Source organism: Sitophilus oryzae, unplaced genomic scaffold (genome assembly GCF_002938485.1).
Source record: "Sitophilus oryzae breed Bouriz unplaced genomic scaffold, Soryzae_2.0 scaffold_1716_pilon_pilon, whole genome shotgun sequence".
In the NCBI taxonomy this organism is placed as follows: domain Eukaryota; kingdom Metazoa; phylum Arthropoda; class Insecta; order Coleoptera; family Curculionidae; genus Sitophilus; species Sitophilus oryzae.
In genome coordinates this window covers 2,747,795-2,766,210 of record NW_022146409.1, presented here as the reverse complement: position 1 = coordinate 2,766,210, position 18,416 = coordinate 2,747,795, and the positions used below count along the sequence as shown (strand labels likewise).

The window sequence follows — 18,416 nt, the reverse complement described above, 5'->3', positions numbered from 1 at the left end:
TAGATACCCACGTATAGTATAGGTTATTTTTTGCTCTATCTAATTGTATGAAAATTCAAAAGGGCGGCCATAAGAAAACAAAAACTTGAATGTTGTTGTGCGAAATCTAGAAGTCTTAGAAATTTTTTGAAAACGGCATTTAATTGGCCGAGGTCAAAAATATCTAACTACCAACTTACGTTGCAATAGATACAATAGTTCTGGAGATATTGCCATTTAAAATAAACGTATAATTTTCATTTTTTTACATAAATCTGAAACTAATCAAGATACCGGGGTTTTCTTCATATGTGTTTTCAAACTTACGCAACATTGTCCCATTTAACCGAATTCGTATCTCTCGTAGTTTCCGAGATGCCCATGTTGAGCATAGAAATTGTTACCACCCTGTACCGGGTGTAGCATCGTCGAGCGGGACATAGGAAATCCCATGTAAATTTTAATGGTGTCAATTATTGGCTTCCCTAATTATTTTAGAGAATAATTCTATTACGTTTATTGAAGAGCACTAAAACCCACATTCAAAAGAATAACTTTAGATATTTTTGATCAGCCCGTTTAAGAGTTATCGCCGATTTCTTTTTAAATATTTCTCCTTTCTTATGGCCCTGTATTTACTTATAAGCACCAGTCAAGGTAAAAGATAACTGTCAAATGAAGTTGTCATTTCAGAAATTTATCTATTTAGTGCTTTATTATTATTATTAAAAACTCATACCTACATCGAAAATATGAGCCGTGAATTACACTACCGAAGAAAAAGTATTGATGGAAATCGAATGGAATCGAAACGATGGAATCGAATGATGAAATGGTATTATTAAAGAAATAGTTATCAAAAGGTGTCGGACATGTTTGCTGCTCTGTATCCGAATAGACCGATACCTGGAAAATCTACAATCGAAGAAATGATGCCGACCTGGAAGTCTTATTGTGCGTGGAAGAGAACGATGGAAAGATCAGCACAAAGAAACTTGAGGATGAAATAGGAATAGATCACACTACAGCGTTTCGAATTTTGAAACGACATAAATACTATTCCTTCAAATATGAAAAGCACCTAGAGCTACGAGATGGGGAGGAAATACGGCGGCAGGCGTTTTGTTTTGATATGATGGAAAGAGCAAACACGGAGAGGGAATTTTTATAAAACATATGTTTCACTGACGAATGCACGTTTACTTTAAATAATGAACCCAATGTTCAAAATGATCGATATTGGAACAAAGAAAACCAACACAGGTTTGTCGAAACAAGGACGCAATATCCACAGAAAGTAAATGTTTGGGCAGGGATATTCGGACACAATATTATCGGGCCATTATTTCTTACGCGAAATTTAAATGCAGAATATTATTTGGAACTACTCGAAAATAATATTTTACCAGCTTTACATGATGCCGCTAGGGAAAATCAGGAAGTTTGGTACCAAATGGATGGCTGCCCGGCACATAGTACCCTGGCTGTTCGGGAATATTTAGACAATAGTTTTAACGGAAACGTTATTGGCCTAAATAATACAGTAAATTGGCCAGCAAGGTCTCCTGATATTTCGCCAAATGATTTCTTTCTCTCGGGCCATTTAAAAAACAGGATATACAAGGATAAAAAATACCCAATTCTAGACGAGTTAAAAAATGCTATTTCTGCCGAATGCAATAGAATTTCAGTTTACCAACTAGCGAATGTAAGAAGAGAATTTTATGATCGCCTGGGTTATGGTCTAGCAGTCGATGGAGGAATATTTAAGCACACCCATTCTCAAAATTCTTCTTTGGACCGCGTCCCATACGTGCTCGATGGGGTTGAGGTCAGGAGATTGTGCCGGCCAGGGTAAGATGTTTAATTGATGAGCATTGATAAACGCACTTACCACTCTGGCGGTATGAGGCCGTGCATTGTCATGCATGAGAATGAAGTTTCTCCCAAAATCATTGGCATATGGTAACACGACAGGCTCAAGAATTAAATCACCATTTGTGATTCCTGTTAGAAACCTTTCAAGAAAAACGAGATCGGGTTTTCGGCCTAACTGGACTCCTCCCCAGACCATAACTGTTCCACCTTGATAAGTGTGCACTTTCTGAACATGATCCAACCGAATAAGATTTCTCGGTTCACTCCATACCCTAAGCCTTCTCGAATCTGGATGAATTCCAAAGCGTGACTCATCCGTGAAGAGAACATTGGCCCATTGTTCATTCGACCACTGAATATGATCTTGAGCACACAAATATCGTACCTCTCGATTTCCTCTCGTTAAGGGTTGAGCTCTCCAGGGGCGTCTGCTTCTTAAGTTGACCTCTCTTAATCTATTGCGAACAGTGTCAGAACTAACGGTTACATTATGTGTTTCCTGGAGAATTAAACTAAGCTCTGGTGCTGTAAGAGTCGGTCGGCGTCGAGCATTTAATTGTAAAAAATGATCTTGCTGAGGGGTGTCGCGATGTCGCCCTGTGTGCCTTTCAGCAACATCACCACTTTCACGGTAGCGTGCACTTAATCGCGATATTACACTTTGCGTTGTATTTAATGCTCTAGCTACGTCGATTTGGCGCATTCCAGCTTCGAGCATCTCTTTTCAGTCCTAACCCCCATTAGGGAGTGTAGTGGTCAGCGTAACATCATGGATGATTTTTCTCCATGCGCCTCTGTCTTTTGTCATCTCGATGACATCGTGCATTGGCTTGCTACAGCTAGTCGTGATCTGGTCTATCCATCGAGTTGGAGATCGGCCACGTGGTCTACGTCCCTTCACCTTGCCTTGAATTATGAGTCTTTCCATATTGTCCGGACTTTTCCTCATTATATGTCCAAAATATTTTAGCTGCTTTAGTTGGATTTTACAGGAAACTTCGAGCATACCCATGGCCCTTAGCATTTCGCCTCTGTTAAGATGTCTACGCTCCATAATGTCGTTTAATACTAAACAGAGTTATTTGAATGAATTCTGGCCAGTTATCATAGAAACATAGCCAATACAGGTTAAATTTGAACAATTGATGCTAAGTGCTTTTTATACATTTGACAATATGACAAATGGCACTCCTATTTTATTTATTAATAAAATATTTATCTTCTTAAATCCTAAAGTTCTAACAATTTAATAGTACCTAAATTAATAAGTTATTGAATATTGTAATAATACTATAATTAACCTTGTAATTGATTACTTTATTTTACTTTAATTCATATTAATTTGTATTTATGAATACATCTTTAACATTTCCGATGTAGGAATGAGTTTTCAATAATAATAAAGCACTAAATAGGTAAATAGGTAAATTTCTGAAATGACAACTTCATTTGACAGTTATCTTTTACCTTGACTGGTGCTTATAAGTAAATACAGGACCATAAGAAAGGAGAAATATTTAAAAAGAAATCGGCGATAACTCGTAAACGAGCTAATCAAAAATATCTAAAGTTATTCTTTCGGATGTGGGTTTTAGTGCTCTTCAATGAACCTAAATAGAATTATTCTCTAAAATAATTAACGAACCAATAATTATTGACCCCATTAAAATTTACATGGGATTTCCTATCTCCCGTCCGACGATGCAACACCCTGTATACATTTTATTACTTAATATTATTTATTTTTATGATTTTTTGAAAAACTTTTTTATATAGTTAGATGCGTGAATAAAAATCACAAAATACCTCACTATAAGTTTGTCGAATGGTGTCTCACCTGGGCGAGCAATGTAAATGTACTGCCAAAATGCCATTTTACTGCCAATGACTGTGAAGAACACTGCCATATAATTATAGTCGACTGATGCCAACGACTGCCAACGACTGCCAAGAAAATATACATGGAATTCCAACAGTGAAACGCCCCTTCCTCGCAGTTGTATAAACACATTGACCAAGTACGAATTTAAGTTAAGTGCTTTAAATAAAAATATGTAGAGATAAAAAATAATTTGAATAAACGATTGACTGTTATGCTTCTGCTCAATATATTCTAATTATTAAAAAAAATTCTGTATTAATATCTACTTAAAAAATATTTAAAGTTTTGCAACAAAAATATACTTACCTTTGACTCTGTACATGAATTTATAAACTTTCTTCTGTAAGAAAAATTAAGACTAGGTAAAAGGATTTTAATAAAAAAAAACAATTAAATCATTCATTATAACAAGCAAAAATATATTTATTAAATTTAAACAAAATGCCATAGAATATTCACAGTCAGATAATATCAAGACAGTTACTGTACAACAATTATTAATATTTAAATTAAAATTAGATTTAAATATATATTTAATACCACATATAAAACACTTTGTAAAGAGACGCATGTCAATATTGGTTCATCATTTTTGTTCAATAGGTTTATAGTAAGTTAGATGAAAAATATCACTATGCTAATTTTTTTATTATAATGATTTTACTTCTGCTGTTATTATAATTAAAAAAGTTAAGTATCGGTTTACAATACAGGGTGTCAAAACAATAGTGTATGTATATGGATAAAAATATAAAATAAGACAAAAAGTTTCAATGCCCTAAAATGCTTACCGGGGAAGTTCCAGCCCTTGAAATGGTAAATAAAATTAATATAAAAATAATAATTACGCTGCCTATACAAAATTAATATGTTTTGTTTATTTTTAAGTACATTGGTAAATCGTCTTTCTTGAAATTTGGTACTCTTACACACATTTTAATATCAAATCGAATGGCGACAGTGTAAAATTCCGTAACAGCCCTGAAAGAGTACTTTCCGGTAGTACTTTTCTTTAGGGTAGAAGGTACTACTGGCGGTAGTTTTTTTTTATCCTGATACAGTAATTCAATAAATGAAAATTAAAGCTTAGAACTTTTTTACGTAAAGAGGGTGCTCTTCATTTAGTTCGAAACAGTGAACGGTTTTCAAGATATTTGCGTTTAATGATTACGATGCATCGATTTTAGTATGAGCGAAATCAAGAAGAATAATATTATTTTATACGTAAACAGAATGTAGCTTAAAGGAAGTTAGATACACTATTTTTTGACACCCTGTATGTGTAGATAAGCATTAATTAAACAATTATTGTTTTTAAATTGTTATTTAAACATTTTTTTTTCTGTTTTTATAATAAAACATGTATTTATAAATGTTTACCATTTTGAAACCAAAAAAATGAAACGATTTACAATAATTCTAACAAATATTTGTTTTTCAACTTATTATGTGCGTATGAGAGTAAAGAGAAAATATTACATCTAGATGTTTTGAGACATTCAGTAAATAGCAGCTTAAGATATACTAGATTTAAAAATTTAAACCATCTCCCCCCTTCCCCCCTAAGTCAGCAGTTAGAATCTAAATAGAATATACATTAATTTGAGCAACATTTATTTAATTATTTTATATACTATTTCATTTTTACAATTATTTAGCTTAATAATTTAAATAGTTAATAGAATATGTTGCAGGTCATAATATATAAGTATATGATCTACATTTTATCTTTTTTTTAAATCTCTTTTCATAATATTTATACAAAAGTACGAATGTTTTAAAAACAAATATATTTATTTAGTAAATAAAAATAATCATTCTGTATCTTCGGTTTGCGTTTTAGAGATTCAGACTATACTTAGAGAATGTAATGTTAATATTGAGATATCTTTAGTAATGAACTCGATGATAAGTCAATTTATTTATACTATACATTAAAGAATATAACAGGACGCAGAATGCTGTAATACTAAACTATTTTTTTTGAAAATATTAAATATAAAAAACAGAAACATAATCATTTTCTTTTTAAATGTTTCTAATAAAAATATTTTGAACTACATATTTACTTATCTTTATTGTCTTTACAATATATTTTAGCTCTTTTATAAACTATTCGAAATATCCTTAAATGCAATTGGTACTTGTTAGTGCATATATACTAACGACAAATATACGTTAAGTGTTACAGAACATCATCAAGATTTTAAGAGTATAGAATTGGCACCTTTACAAAACAGTATTCACTATTAAACGTCTCCTTCTAAAGTAAATAGCACTCACAAGTGTAAATTATTCCTTGTTTGTTCAAATGGTCTCGCTTCTTTGAAATTCTTGAACATTTCCATTCCAGTCAAACGAGAATTTTTATATTCTCTGTCGTTTCTGAAGTTCTTCAAATAAGCTGTTCCACACGATACAGGCTCGTAGATACTATCCTGAAACAATGACATAAAGAATAAGGAAATTGAGGAGCAAACCAAACAGGTTCATTTTATAACTAGGGCTGACAACTTTAGCGCCTTCTTCAACTTTAAAATTTTCATAATAAAGAAGCAATGTCTGTATACTATAAATGCCTGTATACTATATACAGGGTGTTTCAAAACAAATACGAAAAATTTCAGGGGGCGATTCCTTGTTCAAAATAAAGGGTAGTTTGCTTCATAAACGTTGGGTCAAAAGTCAACCATTAGGGAGATATCGCGGTACAAAGATGGCGGAAAAATAATGTTTTTATTTTTTATCTTGAAAACGAAAAGAGATAGAGTAATAAAATTTTATGGAAGCATTACTGTTATGAAAAGACACTTTCTGGTAATTTTTTCACTTTTTAAAATGAGTGGAAGGGTTGAAATAAACTACCCTATCATTCTTGTTAACGAAATTTAAAGAAAAATCTTATCAAACACATGCAAAAAAATTGATTTGGATAGTTTAGTTTGTTTAGAAACTTTTTTATCTCTTGTATTTTTTTGATAAAACTCACCGATTTGAAATTAAAAAATAAAATGTAAAGCATTACATGTCAGGACAAAAAACATTTTCTGATAAAGAATCTAGTGGGCTGCTGTAATTTTTTTAGGAAAAAATCTAGTCGGCCGCTGTTACTTTTTAGGATGTTCCTAATATTATTTTATTTGACATTACTCTACTGCAATACATTATTATCAGATGATTATTATAACGTTATTATCACTAGATTCTTAATCTAAAAATGTTTTTTGTCCTGACATGTAATGCTTTACATTTTATTTTTTAATTTCAAATCGGTGAGTTTTATCAAAGAAACACAAGAGATAAAAAAGTTTCTAAACAAACTAAACTATCCAAATTAAAGCATTTGCATGTGTTTGATAAGATTTTTCTTTAAATTTCGTTAACAAGAATGATATGGGTAGTTTATTTCAACCCCTTCCACTCATTTTAAAAAAGTAAAAAAATTACCTGAAAGTGTGTTTTCATAACAGTAATGCTTCCATAAAATTTCATTAGTCTATCTCTTTTTGTTTTCAAGATAAGAAATAAAAACATTAATTTTCCGCCATATTTGTACCGCGATATCTCCCTAATGGTTGACTTTTGACCCAACATTTATAAAGCAAACTACCCTTTATTTTGAACAAGGAATCACCCCCTAAAGTTTTTCGCATTTGTTTTGAAACACCCTGTATATAAATATAATATTATTTACAATGTATTTTACAATTAATATGATAATTACACAGGTTGTTACAAAAATAGTGGGCCAAATTTCAATGGGTGATTCTACATATAAAATAATGCAAAAATTCTTATGAACATAATATACCGGGTGTTGCATCGTCGAGCGGGACATAGGAAATCCCATGTAAATTTTAATGGGTTCAATTATTGGCTTCCCTAATTATTTTAGAGAATAATTCTATTTAGGTTTATTAAAGAGCACAAAAACCCACATCCAAAAGAATAACTTTAGATATTTTTGATTAGCCCGTTTACGAGTTATCGCCGATTTCTTTTTAAATATTTCTCCTTTCTTATGGCCCTGTATTTACTTATGAGCACCAGTCAAGGTAAAAGATCACTGTCAAATGAAGTTGTCATTTCAGAAATTTATCTATTTAGTGCTTTATTATTATTATTAAAAACTCATACCTACATCGAAAATATTAGCCACCGAAGAAAAAGTTTTGATGATTAAATGGTATTATCAAGGAAATAGTTATCAAAAGGTGTCGGACATGTTTGCTGCTCTGTATCCGAATAGACCGATACCTGGAAAATCTACAATCGCAAGGAATATCCAGAGGTTTGAGACCAAAGGTACCCTAATAAATAATTGCAAATGTGAAGCAAGGCAGTAACAAAGAGAATATGCAAGAAATGATACTCTACTACTGACTTGGAAGTTTTATTGTGCGTGGAAGAGAACGATGAAAAGATCAATACAAGGAAACTTGAGGGTGAAATAGGAATAGATCACACTACAGCGTTTCGAATTTTGAAACGACATAAATAATATTCCTTCAAATATAAAAAGCACCAAGAGCTACGAGATGGGGATGAAATACGGCGGCAGGCGTTTTGTTTTGATACGATGGAAAGAGCAAACACGGATAGGGAATTTTTAAAAAACATATGTTTCACTGACGAATGCACGTTTACCTTAAATAATGAACCCAATGTTCAAAATTATCGATATTGGAACAAAGAAAACCAACACAGGTTTGTCGAAACAAGGACGCAATATCCACAGAAAGTAAATGTTTGGGCAGGGATATTCGGACACAATATTATCGGGCCATTATTCCTTACGCGAAATTTAAATGCAGAATATTATTTGGAACTACTCGAAAATCATATTTTATCTGCTTTACATGATGCCGCTAGGGAAAATCAGGAAGTTTGGTACCAAATGGATGGCTGCCCGGCACATAGTACCCTGGCTGTTCGGGAATATTTAGAAAATAGTTTTAACGGAAACGTTATTGGCCTAAATCATACAGTAAATTGGCCAGCAAGGTGTCCTGATATTTGGCTAAATGATTTCTTTCTCTGGGGCCATTTAAAAAACAGGATATACAAGGATAAAAAATTCCCAAATCTAGACGAGTTAAAAAATGATATTTCTGCCGAATGCAATAGAATTTCAGTTTACCAACTAGCGAATGTAAGAAGAGAATTTTATGATCGCCTGGGTTATTGTCTAGCAGTCGATGGAGGAATATTTGAACATCTTCTTAAATCCTAAAGTTCTAACAATTTAATAGTAGCTAAATTAATAAGTTATTGAATATTGTAATAATACTATAATTAACCTTGTAATTGATTACTTTATTTTACTTTAATTCATATTAATGTGTATTTATAAATACATCTTTAAGATTTCCGATGTAGGAATGAGCTTTCAATAATAATAAAGCACTAAATAGGTAAATTTCTGAAATGACAACTTCATTTGACAGTTATCTTTTACCTTGACTGGTGCTCATAAGTAAATACAGGGCCATAAGAAAGGAGAAATATTTAAAAAGAAATCTTCGATAACTCATAAACGAGCTAATCAAAAATATCTAAAGTTATTCTTTTGAATGTGGGTTTTAGTGCTCTTCAATAAACCTAAATAGAATTATTCTCTAAAATAATTAGGCAAGTTAATAATTGACCCCATTAAAATTTACATGGGATTTCCTATGTCCCGTCCGACGATGCAACACCCGGTATGCTTTAAGATACATCCCGGGGAAGTTACAGCCCTCAAAATGGCAAATAAAAATAATATATTCTGTTTATTTTTAAGATATTGTTGAACCAACTTTGTTAAACTATTTTTCTTGAAATTTTTGGGACATGTTTCAAATGAGGGCTGTAAGGACTGTAAATACTATCAAGGATTATAACTTTTTTTTTTTATTTTTATCTGCAAAACCACCCAATGAGGTTTAGTACACTATATTTTGACACCCTGTATAATATTACTAATTCATTATTAATTGATTCAATTCTCACTAGCAACATTGTATTTAAATTGCAAATTTAATATAAGTATAATGACCTTTGACATATACCATCCAAGCCAAAAATACGTAAATCAAATTTAATGGTTCTTTTTGCCAGCTTAAAAACGGCTAAAAATTAATTTCAAATAATCCGAAGTTGATTGCCTCATTTGAAGGCAAATATTTTTATCAAAAAGTTTTTTTCGAAGAAAAAATATTTTTAACTTTACCCACTTCGTATTATTAAATACGTGCTAATTAGTTGCTAAACGATTAAAAATTATTTTTTAATTACGGGCCCTGACAGACATTTATTTTATCAAAAATAGAATTCGTTTAAATGTGGGCTGCAAAAACTGTAATTAAAGTAGAATTATGTTTTATAGGCTTGATGCATTCTCCGCCGGTGCTGCCACCATCATTTTATCGTAAACAACTAGTATACATAAATACACGTGTTTAAATAGCGAGTATACGAAAAATTGATTATATAATTATTCCAAAAGTGATAGGAAGTATAATCTGTAAAAATTCTAAACAAAAGTAAATATATTGATATCTTCAGAAGGGTCTAACTTGTATAATAATTTATTATTCCAGCTAAAAAATTTTTTAGATGAGTTCAACTACGGTAACGAGCATAGTTTTTATCACCAGTTTAGCTAATGGGGTCATAATTGGAGCTATTTCGGCTATAACAAATTTTTTTAAAGATTCATAACGACAGTTTTTTAATAACCATAAACCATTTTTTTATAACGTGAAAACGTCAGTACTCGCAATAAATTAAAAACTCAACTTTTTAACACATAACGCGCGATAACTCAAGAACAACATTAGATATTGAATCTTTTATTTTGAAGTTCGGATTTTCTATAAGATGTTTAAATAAGAAAAAATAGATAGGCTTGTCTTTTTTTCTCATTCAAAAATTAATAAAAAAACATCCATTCACTTTTAGTGCATAGCAATTTTCAGCAATCGTGTAACTTTTTATTTATAAAAATTTTTACATACTGTCTGTGAAGAAAATATACCAGAAATATTAAGAAAGTTTTTGAAAAAACTACAATCTGATCGATTTCGAGATAACGATTGAGTTCAGAGTTCTAATAGTTAATAGCGCGACCACTGTCGAACACCAACTCAATTCCACTTAGTTGTACAAAAAGTGCAAGTGTTTCTAACTTGCCCTTAAAAATTTACAAGCCATAGGGAAAATTACAACGACTCCTTAATAAATAAACAAAAAATAAAGTATCACGAGAGGTAATTAAGTCGTGAAGCTGAACGCATGATGTACACCCTAGAATTTTAAGTACTGATTACTAGTGTTGGGAAAATTCGAATTAAATAATACGACTAATTCGATAGTAAATTAAAACTAACTAATTCGAATTATCTTTTTCGATATAATCGAGATAAAAATTAGTAGTATTTTATATTATATCTGTGGTAACCGAATTACAAATGAACATAAAACATAACCTCTTATGGACGAATACGAATATTAGTAATTAGTATAGTACTATTAGTAGTATTCTTTCGTTCTGAACGAACTGAAAATTTTCACATAAACTGATTTATAAACCGAATCGACAAAGAAAGGAACGATCCGATATAGAAAAATCCAGAAATCATTGTTATTTCCTATACCACGCAGGAATAAATCAGTTTAAGTGAAAATTTTCATTTCGTCCAGAACGAAAGAATACTACTATTATTTGGTTCATTTCATTTCCATCTCACCCAAATTTCACCGAACACCTACCGAACACTAAAATTAATTTTATTCTTTTATCTAAATAATTATTGATTGCAACTGATAAAATAAAAAGAAATACGAACCGCACGTAAACAAGGACACACTTATATCGTTTTAGAAGAAGCTTTTATTTTAGATATGAGCTTTTCACGAGGAATTGAAACAATCATAAATTCGGCACTTTTAAATTTAAAACGGCTTCGGCACAGTTAATAGAATACATTGAATAAAGAATATTTTTTTTTATTTTTTATTCAGTGATAGAATATAGGTATGGCAATGGTTCAGAATTTGTTTAAAATAGCCCCTAGACGAGCACTAGCTGGGACGAATTTATTTTTAGGTTAAATTTATAATACTACTAAATAATTCGAATTATTAATTCGATTGTGAAATATGAATTATTACTAATTATTCGATGGTGAATATAATTCGATTATTCCCATCACTACTGATTACTGATTGGGTCGACCAGGGTTGCCACAAGAAAAATTTTGATTGTGCAGAACTTGACCACAAAAATGTGTAGCATTGTGTAGCCATCCATGACCAATAACAGTAAACTATCCAATAAGATGTACGTTCGCCAAATTTTAAAGCATGATGACGAGTCTCACTTCCACTTGTTTATATACGTCAATATATTCATTTCCCATTTTTTCTCATGCCAGCAAGGATTGCAGTGACGTCAAAATTGATACCGCGAAACTAACGATTTTATGGACAAATTAGACCAGTTAATTCTTTTTAAAAACTGTAAACTATAAGGACTGTTGATTGACCGACTGGATTGATTATTTAGGACTGTTTAATCGGTCAAATTTGTCAATAGAAACTGCAGTCCTTGCTGACATGGAAGGAAGTGAAATAGGAATTGAATAATATTCACGTATGCAAACGAGTGGAAGTGAGACTCTGAACTACAGTGACCTAATTCAACAGTGAATATGCATTATTTAAGGGATTAAGCAATCCTGTCTATTTATCGTTTTTGGCTCTTGTCATTTGGTCCTTGACTCATGACCCAGTTCGTACTCTGACATTTTACTGAACACCTGAACACTGATGACGGAAAACTATATTTGTCAGTTCAAAATTTAAAGTACATTTGCGACTTCTTTTGATGTACTAACTTAGATAATTTAAAAGCAAGAAAATGGTATTATCTTTTATACGAAATATGTAAATTCTCAAAATGTGTAGCTCGGACGATTATGGTTTAGTAGCTGTGCAATCATTGAAGCAAATGTGTAGCAAAGTACACAAATGTGTAGGTAATCCACTAACGCGTTTTAGCAATGTGCACAGATTCTCAGTATTTCATATGTTTGGCAATGTTTTTACTGTTCTTAGTAACTTTCAACTCTTTGTCCAATACATTATAAACGCATTGTACTCTTCTTACATACCGAAATCTCGACCCAAAACTAACCTTTGTCAGCCCTTAGTATAAGTCTACAAATTTAAATGAAATAACTCAACTACACGTGTTCTGACACCAACAAATAATATAATTAGAGAGAATATTCCATTAAACAAATAATAGGTAAAGGTCATGCATTAATAGTAAAAGTTTTCCATTATCAAAATATACTCGTCATTCGCTGACCTGGCGTAATCTACTTATACAAAGTCCACACTCAATTTACGTCCGTCGAACAATTCCAAAATTTACCGTCACGATATTTCGCAAATTTGCCCGCGGCCTAATTCGTTCAATTTTTGGCCCACATAACTGACCTAGCTAATTGAATAACAAAACTTGGTTAATTAATTACATAATTCGGACGTACGTGTTTGAACTTTTGAATTATTAAGTTTTAAAGAGTCCTCGTTGAGTGCTCCATGTAAATATTTAGTAGATTAAATAGAGAGTATGTTATGGTAATGTTAGGCATATAATATTAAATGAAATTTGACGAAAGAATGAAAGAAAATAGAGAATTAAAGCTTCTTTATTAACAGCTAACGGCACGAAAAACGGCCACATTAAATTTTTCAGTTATTTTAAAGTACAATAGATTCTGTTCTAGTTGGCCAATTTTGATGATTTTTAAGCAATATGTAGCCAAATGTTTTGACATTTTTTAACTGTAATAATTTATATAATATCAACCTATCTGTCTGTTATATGAAGGCAAACAAAATGTTATTTTAGAAAAAGTTTCAAACACCCAGTGAAATGGTTTAACAAAATAAGAAATTTACTCACTTATTATCACATGCATACATACTGCCATTACTCTGTCTGTGAAGAAAATATACCAGAAATATTAAGAAAGTTTTTGAAAAAACTACAATCAATTATTTCTGATCGATTTCGAGATAACGATTGAGTTCAGAGTTCTAATAGTTAATAGCGCGACCACTGTCGAACACCAACTCAATTCCACTTAGTTGTAGAGTATTAGACACACTTCAGAAGATGGTCACGCAAGGCGTTTTCTTTCATGAGCTTTTCTGTGACTGAAAAGCCCGATACGTGATGTTATCTGTCTACCGCACTCCGGACATTCAAAAATCTCATTGCTTTGTTGCCTCTTTACTTTTTGGTTGTCGCTGTTAACTGAGTTTAAAATTTTTCTCCATTCCGTTCTATTGTGAGCTGCTTCTTCCCACTCATTCTGCATGTTAATCTCCTTTAAGTTTTCGTGGAAAATATCCTTGTACCTTTTGAGTTATCCACCCGGCTTCCTCTTACCGTCTATAAGCTCACCGTAAAGCAGAGATTTTGGTATGCGGTTTTCTTGCATTCTGCATACGTCACCAGCCCATCTTACGCGGGATTTTGCAATCATGACTTCAATACTCTCGCAGTTAGCTTTTTCAAGAACCGATACGTTTGAGACATGATGGAATCATTTGATTCTTAAGAGTTGTCTAAGATGTCTCTGTTGCAACTTGCTTAACACGTTCATGTGTCGGCGGTCCGGCACCCAGGTTTCGCTTCCATATAACATGGTGGGAATCATTATTGCTCGGTACACTGCAAGTTTCGTTTTTGTGCTCAAGTCATGATTGTAGAAAACCCTGTCTTTTAATTTCCAGAATGCTCTTGAGGCGCTGCTAATCCTTTGCTGAATTTCAGAATCGATATTGGCCTTTTCCGAAATTAAACTGCCGAGGTAATTGAATTCCTCATACATATTCCAATAGTTTTTCTCCGATTTTTATAGCATTGTTGTGATCTTCCGGGGGAGTGCACATGATTTTAGTTTTATAAGTCCCAAAGCCTCGTATACCCAGGTATATATGTTCAATATTTCTTGCAATTGCTGTAACGTATTTGCTATTAGAGCAGAGTCATCAACGTATTGAAGTTCTGTGATGAATTGTATACGTGTTTTTGTCCTGAGTCATTTTATGGTTAACAAACCGCCGTCGTATCTGTATCTAATGCCCAAAGCTCTCTCCTGCAGTTTGCTGTCCACTACAATGGAGAGCGCTGCCATAAATATGTTGAATAGGAGAGGCGCTAAGACACATCCCTGCCTAACTCCTGTGTTTGTTAGGAAGGGATTGCTGAGTGATACATGATGGTGACACTCTTGACTTGTTGTTGTTATGGAGGCTGTACACACTGTAAGAAATTTGTTGGGTACTCCGAACTTTTTCATAATTGCCTAAAGTGCATCTCTGTTCACAAAGTCAAAGGCCTTTGTTAGATCGATGAATCCAACATAAAGTTTAGACTGCTGCTCATTTACTTTTTCCTGTGGTTAGCGGATGGAAAATGGAATCGATGGTACCACGGTTGGTGCGAAAACCCGTTTGTAATTCTGGAGGGATTTTTTCTGTGTGGGTGCATGCGGTTTGCCATAATTTTTGCAAGAATTTTTTTCTTTGAAAAGTATAGTAACGATTTACAGCAGGTTTAGAATTAGTCTTTGCATTTTATACTCATCAACACATCTACGAGTATAAAATAAAGTTTATTGGTTTTCTAATGTCACTGTCATGGAAAACGCATATTATTATCGTTTTTTTTGCGGACTCTAGAAGTAGTCCAGTAAATAAGAACACGAAAAGTCTCCAAGTCTCGTCGTAATTTGTCGACCTTGACTTTTGGGGGGTAGTTTTAGAGAAAAAACAACGTGCTCTGCCATATTTGACCGAAAAAACTGCCCCAGATGGCCGAAAAATCAGTTTTTCGCAAATATCAGCCAAATTATGCAATTTACAAAAATTTTCTTGGAATAAAAAATAAAACTTAGATCCTTTTTTACAAAAAAAGTGTTGTCACTTTTTTTCGTAAAGTCCTACAAAAGCGGTTAAAAACGGCCCTAAAGGGTCAAAGAATGGGCTTTCCGCCAATATTCGCCGGAATATGGCATATAGATAATTTTCATGATCGCCAAATGGAAGATTGGTTCCTTATAACTAAAAAAATGATCCGGCCACTTTTTTTATTAAAAGGAGACCAATTCGACCATTCGTAATTATGCAATTTTCTTTTGATGACGACAATCCGGAAATCCCAAAAAAGCAGAAAAAACTACTCAATTATAGATGTTTTTTCTTAAACTAAAACTTTGTTACGGTTTAAAATTTCACCGTAACTTATTTTACTTATTTTGCTTATTTTTAGGAATAAAACCAAACTTACTTGAATAACTTGAATAATAACGTTTAATTAGCTTACTTCTTAACTGTACATATAACTTCTAATAATATCTTATCTATTAAATCTCTTCACCACAACAATTTCTTGGGATGGAGTTGTCTCCGATAACTGTAATATAAAACCTCATTAATAAAATATCAATTTGTCTGTTTAAAACCTACCTTTCTTTCTACAGTGGTTACTAATTCTTTATTTAGACTTATGCTTGTGTTAGGATAATTTTCTTGGCATATTTCTTCGGAGGATTCTGGAACATAGACTTGACGTGTTTATCTTTTGTCTGTTTCAACGCAACAAGTGGGAATGTTGGGTCTGCTATATACTAGGGTTAAAGATTTTTTATTATGTATATTTCCTGTGTGTAATCAATTGATTTTACCTGATTATAGTTGATTTTTCCTAAATTTCATCTTGTTTATATTACGATTTCCAGATTGACGTTTCAATTGTTGTCAGCCTGATCGTTTGACACCGACGTTGAAGTTTGACAGATGAGTCTTTGTAAATTAGGTTTTCGATCTTTTAAACGGTTTTATATATGATCGGAAAATGTATTAATAATTTTCCGAAGATATTATGTTCATATAGGGATTATTATAATTTTATTATGATGTAATAAAATGTTTCACTCAATCCGTATGCATTAAATAAAATTTTACATCAAATTTTATTTTGGGTCTTTTGTTTTACTGGTTGCCTGTGTTGGATTTTGTGTTGGTATCTTGGAGTCCAGCGTCTTTTGCGGATTTTGCAAACATGCGTCCTTTTTCGACTTTGAACCATCTTGGTGAAAGCAAGGGAAGCCTTCTGATCTCTGCCGAACATAAAAAAAATTCTAGTGAAATTTTGGCTGGTCGCCGTTCCATATTGGGATTGTTCAGTAGAATTACGGTCTTGGAATTCATTGAGGGTCGAGAAGACCGATTGGCAAGAAATTGAGCTTGGCCTGTGTGTAGTTGGAATTCCGGGGAAACCTTGAAAAGGGATATCTTTGTTGGTTGGAGGACAGGAGTTGTAGATGGGTGCGTGGACGTACTGGGATGAGTACGAGGACAGTTAAGGAACCCTTTTCCATGGAGTAACATGCGTTGAGACGCCATCTTGTCTTGGAAGGTCCGCATGGTGGAAAGGGTTCTTGTTCCTTGGCTCTTAGTGATGATTATGGTTTAGTTTAAGATTTTTATCAATTTTTTTTTGTACTGGATTTGGTACTGAAACTAATGTCCTTGTGACGTGAATGCCACTGTGACGAGGAATGCCACTGTGACGAAGAATGCCACTGTGACACTGAAGACCAGCAATCTGGATTTTCTCATGGACTGACTGGAACGATCACTGGATGACAGATAAGACTTTAATCATCTCTTATTTTATTGCGTTTATGATTGATTAAAATTTATTACATTAAATATACGATCGTATGTGAACTTGGTATACCAGGGGATTTTTTACATTTAAATTTCATTTTATTCTTTATAGACATTTAATCATAATCACAAACACGCATCAGGGTTGTTCACAGTTTAGTCACAACAATATTTTGTGATACTGTTCATGATTTAATTTATTTTACGGATAGTCCATTTTACTAGTATATATATATATTTCATTATTTCGTATTTAAATATTTGCTACATTTTATGATAGATCTTGGTAATTTGTTTTAACTTTGAATTTAATATTTATTAAACGAATCCAGTACATTTTGGACTTTTCAATCAGTACACTTTTTCCATACACCTCCCTTTTGATATCTCTTGTTCTGTGCATTTATATTTTACTTAATTATTTACTGAGCTAGCTGGAACCTATTTGTAACGGAGCCTGGTGAATCTGAGTTCTCATTATAAACTTTTTCACCCAAGGTGGCGTTATAAACTTTGGCGCACAAACTTGTCAGGGCCTGGTGGAAAAATTGTATTGATTTTAAATAAATGATTGAAAATTTTAAATTTTTAGTGAATTTTGAAATTTGATTAAGTGGAAGTGTTAGATTTAAATTATTATTGAATTAATTCAGTCACAGTCGCAGATAGTGTCATTGGTTATTTATTTTTAAATTGGTGGTAACTACTTTAATATTATTTCGTGTGAAACTGATTGACTATTAAAATGCCTTTCAAACTAGACGTAGACAGATTGCATAAAGATGAACTTATTTGGGAACTTCGATCTCGAGGTATAGCCGAGTCTGATAATGTGGATGCTCTTAGGAAAAGTCTTCGTAGCGCTTTAAGTCTTGAAAAAGATGCTTCTTTTAACCAACCTATTCCTTTTGAGGGAGATGCTTCTGAGGAGTTAAATATT

At 32.5% G+C, this 18,416-nt stretch overlaps 1 protein-coding gene across 1 annotated transcript in view; it reads right to left on the bottom strand.

The window, feature by feature from the left end:
* Nucleotides 1-5,078: 5,078 nt before the first annotated feature.
* Nucleotides 5,079-18,416, bottom strand: part of LOC115881354 (orexin receptor type 1-like) — a 202,321-nt gene continuing 188,983 nt past the window's right edge. The window contains exon 8 of the mRNA XM_030898799.1: nt 5,079-6,177. The gene's annotated coding sequence lies outside the window, so the exon portion shown is untranslated. The remainder of the gene's footprint in view (nt 6,178-18,416) is intronic.